Raw genomic sequence first — 5082 nt, forward strand, 5'->3', positions numbered from 1 at the left:
GACGATGTAACTGAATGCAACGTTGATAACTATTTCTGTATAACAAGTACGTGACACTAGTTTAGGAGAGACATATATGCAAGTACCCATATAAATCCAAGTATCCACATAAATCCAAGTATCAAATAAATCCAAGTATCCATATAAATCCAAGTATCCGTATAAAACCAAGTATTCATATAAATCCAAGCATCCATATATATATATATATATATATATATATATATATATATATATATATATATATATATATATATATATATATATATATAAGTATCCATATAAATCCAGGCATCCATGTAAATTCACGTACACTTCTCAGAACGAACCAAAAGGTCAACAGATTTCGAGAACTGGGAACGAATCATCTTGGTAAGAAGGTCGATGAACTCTGAAAATCTTGGAACTTAAAACCACCAACGTTCGAGAGCAAATGAAATACAGACATGTCACTCCACTCTCGTTAACCCTGAATTAACTCCCACTTCCACAATATCACCTTCCCATCACCCGTAAGAAAATCATCATCGCTTCACCCTAGACAAACTCATCTTCCCTTAGACAAACATATTTCTCATTACACACTCATTATCACTGGTCTTTGACCTGACCCTCACGGGTCAAGTTCTAATCACCATCTTCACCACTCCCTCCACACCAGTGACCTCTGACCTGAACTGATTCTATAAGGTTTAAATGCCCTGGTTACTGAAGACACATTTGACCTAACCTTAACGGATCGGGTCGAGTAAATCTATGCTTAGTGTGCTGATTATTGCAGGGAAAGAAAAAGAAAATATAAGACAAAAAGATTAAGATAAAGAAATATGTATTAAAAAAGAGCAAAAACACTATCCTTCACTCTTACGAAGGGAGACATATATATGAATATTCGAAGATATAATCGGCCTTTGAAGGATGGTGGTACTTAATCATTAAGAAGCTGCTCTCAGAATAATGAGAACTTTCTTATAGCTATACACGTGTAAAAAGAAGTGGCTAGCGCGGTCAAACTGCTTACTATGACCAATTATGACTGGTTTTCGAGGACGATGGTTTGGCGTTCCAAGTGTCATGTATCGTCAACTGCTGACGATTTTTTAAGGGACTTTCTCTCCATATATGTTCGATGGATTAGGAAGTAAAGGTCATTCTGTTGAACTACTGTCATAATTGTGTGTTTCATAATGGAAAAAAAGATTGTTGGTTGTAAAACGGCCGCAGAAACCAATGTTGTGAATTTTGGGTTATCGCAACGCCTCTGTTGTGAGCATAAGGCTTGACAACTCTCGCTTTGTGAGTTGTGAGGCGTGGCAACACTTTAACTGTGAGTTTTGTTGATGGCAATACATGTAAGTGTAAGGCATAGCAATACTTGTGTTGTGAGTTTAAGGTAACACAACACTTGTGTGAGAAGTTAAAGACACTCTAGTACTTATTTTGAAAGTTTAAGGCATTGCAACACTTGTGTTGTTCATTCAAAGGTTGACAACGCTTGTGCTATGTGCTTGTGACACGACATAGAACCTTAAGCATCTGTACCATTACTCCTCAACACACTGCAGTAAACACTCGCGTTCTTAATCATTGACTAAGCATAACACACACACCTGTAGTGTCACCTCATGACACATAGCATTAAGCTCTTCTGCTATGAACGTATGACACACAAAAAAGCATACTTGGTATGAGTTCATAGTGGGCATAGCATAAGATTGAGATAGGAGACCATAAACACTCCTGGACTAAAAGAAAAGAGAGATATCTTTTAGCAGATAGGTAGAAAATGTAATACGCAGAAAGAAAAAACTTGAGAAGGAGGAAAAAAGTATGATTCCAAGAGTATTAGGGAAAGAAAATAATTCGGGTTTGTGTACTGTAACGAATTTCTAGTCATCTGTTGGCATGAGACTAACCAGTAAAATGAATATCAAACATTGTTCTAGAAATTCCATGTTACACCCTCATTCGAATCCATCGACCGAAGTACTCCTGGATATTTTCATAAAACGTAAGATCTCTCTATTGAAAAAGAAATGAGCAAACTCGTTAGTGATAACGACATATGATCATGTGTGATGATACGAAGAAATGATTCTTATACGCAATAGAAACTTTAAGACTCCATGAAATTTACGGTACGTTAAGTATATGCACAAACGGAGCGGAGAGAGGACCTGTATTCAAGTCATATATGGAACTGAGCAGCACTAACTAAATCTTGCCATCGCGCCTGCACGGATTGGCTTCAACTAATACAGCGTAACCACCCAATTGTGGTCGAATTAGCCGCCGCACAGTTCTCCTCTCAGTGGCGAAATAACCTTGTTAAACTATCCGAACGCGAGGCAAAGAACCAAGAAAATTGAATATGAAACAATGATGGAGTCGAGGTGATTGTCTGTCAAGATTCATCACGATTGCTAAATTTCCTGATCTCATTTCTTCTCTGAACTTTAAGAGTCACATGAGAAAAAAAAAAAAAAACTGCATTCCTCAGGCATGTTAATTGTCGTCTGCTTTTGCCCTTCCGTAACTGCTCTCATCGGCTTCATCCGTTACTCGAAGCGAAACGGCTTCGGAAGACTCGAAGCAAGTGGCAGTCCCTCACCCGCCGGGAACCCACAATTCCTCACTAGTTCGTCTGGGTTTCGTCCTCTGCTCAGGTACGGTAAAATCTATTAAAATGTCCAAAAGTGGTAGTTGGCGATGGGAAGGAATTCTAACACGTGTAAGGCAGGTTGTTGATAATGATGATGATCACAAGGTTTGGGGAAAATAGGGTTTCGTATTCTTTACAACCGTTTGAACCTTACTTCCTCCCCTGGGCTGGTGTACCCAGGTGGTTTGTCTGATGTGAAAACTCATAAGATACTTGCCCCTCATATGACAGGAACTTGATGTTCACGTTTCAAGATTAAGCCGCAGTCATATATATATATATATATATATATATATATATATATATATATATATATATATATATATATATATATATATGTGTGTGTGTGTGTGTGTGTGTGTGTGTGTGTGTGAAACTCGAACCGCCACAAAAAAGAGGTATGAGGGTGCGCTACATCTAAGGCGCCGACTGCTAGCTAGAGTACTAATAGCCTCCAGTGAGGTTGAATAGCCACCCAACTGAACAAGTAAATTCTCACTCCCCCGTTGTATACAACACAGCGAATACATATCCCGTTCCAATTCGTATAGTTTTGTTATTCAAGTACAAATATACTGCTGTAAATATATATATATATATATATATATATATATATATATATATATATATATATATATATATATATATATATATATATTGGGGAAGAACAGTGTCGTTTCAGAAGTGGTAGAGGATGTATGGATCAGGTGTTTGCTTTGAAGAATGTATGCGAGAAATACTTAGAAAAGCAAATGGATCTGTATGTAGCATTTATTGATCTGGAGAAGGCATATGATAGAGTTGATAGAGATGCTCTATGGAAGGTATTAAGAGTATATGGTGTGGAAGGTAAGTTGCTGGAAGCAGTGAGAAGTTTTCATTATGGATGTAAAGCATGTTTACGAGTAGGAAGAGAAGAAAGTGATTGGTTCCCAGTGAATGTCGGTTTGCGGCAGGGGTGTGTGATGTCTCCATGGTTGTTTAATTTGTATATGGATGGGGTTGTTAGAGAGGTGAATGCAAGAGTTTTGGAGAGATGGGCAAGTATGCAGTCTGTTGTGGAAGAGAGGGCTTGGGAAGTGAGTCAGTTGTTGTTCGCTGATGATACATCGCTGGTGGCTGATTCGAATGAGACTGCAAGGTTGGTGACTGAGTTTTGTAAAGTGTGTGAAAGAAGAAAGCTGAGAGTAGATGTGAATAAGAGCAAGGTTATTAGGCTCAGAAGGGTTGGGAGATAAGTTTGAATGGAGAAAAACTGGAGGAAGTGAAGTGTTTTAGATACCGGAGTGGATTTAGCAGCGGCTGGAACCATGGAAGCGGAAATGAGTCACAGGGTGGGGGAGGGGGCGAAAGTTCTGGGAACGTTGAAGAATGTGTGGAATGCGGGAACGTTATCTCGGAGAGCAAAAATGGGTATGTTTGAAAGAATAGTGGTTCCAACAATGTTATATGGTTGCAAGGCATGAGCTATAGATAGGGTTGTGCGGAGGAGAGTGGCTGTGTTGGAAATGAGATGTTTGAGGACAATATGTGGTGTGATGCGGTTTAATCGAGTAAGTAAGAAAAGGATAAGAGAGATGTGTGGTAATAAAAAGAGTGTGGTTGAGAGAGCAGAAGAGGGTGTTTTGAAATGGTTTGGTCACATGGAGAGAATGAGCGAAGAAAGATTGACAAAGAGGATATATGTGTCAGAGGTGGAGGGAACGAAGAGAAGTGGGGGACCAAATTGGAGGTGTAAGGATGGATTGAAAAAGATTTTGAGCGATCGGGGCCTGAACATGCAGGAGGGTGAAAAGCGTGCAAGGAATAAAGTGAATTGGAGAGTTTTGTAAAGTGTGTGAAAGAAGAAAGCTGAGAGTAGATGTGAATAAGAGCAAGGTTATTAGGCTCAGAAGGGTTGGGAGATAAGTTTGAATGGAGAAAAACTGGAGGAAGTGAAGTGTTTTAGATACCGGAGTGGATTTAGCAGCGGCTGGAACCATGGAAGCGGAAATGAGTCACAGGGTGGGGGAGGGGGCGAAAGTTCTGGGAACGTTGAAGAATGTGTGGAATGCGGGAACGTTATCTCGGAGAGCAAAAATGGGTATGTTTGAAAGAATAGTGGTTCCAATAATGTTATATGGTTGCAAGGCATGAGCTATAGATAGGGTTGTGCGGAGGAGAGTGGCTGTGTTGGAAATGAGATGTTTGAGGACAATATGTGGTGTGATGCGGTTTAATCGAGTAAGTAAGAAAAGGATAAGAGAGATGTGTGGTAATAAAAAGAGTGTGGTTGAGAGAGCAGAAGAGGGTGTTTTGAAATGGTTTGGTCACATGGAGAGAATGAGCGAAGAAAGATTGACAAAGAGGATATATGTGTCAGAGGTGGAGGGAACGAAGAGAAGTGGGAGACCAAATTGGAGGTGTAAGGATGGATTGAA

Source organism: Panulirus ornatus, chromosome 17 (genome assembly GCF_036320965.1).
Source record: "Panulirus ornatus isolate Po-2019 chromosome 17, ASM3632096v1, whole genome shotgun sequence".
Taxonomy (NCBI): domain Eukaryota; kingdom Metazoa; phylum Arthropoda; class Malacostraca; order Decapoda; family Palinuridae; genus Panulirus; species Panulirus ornatus.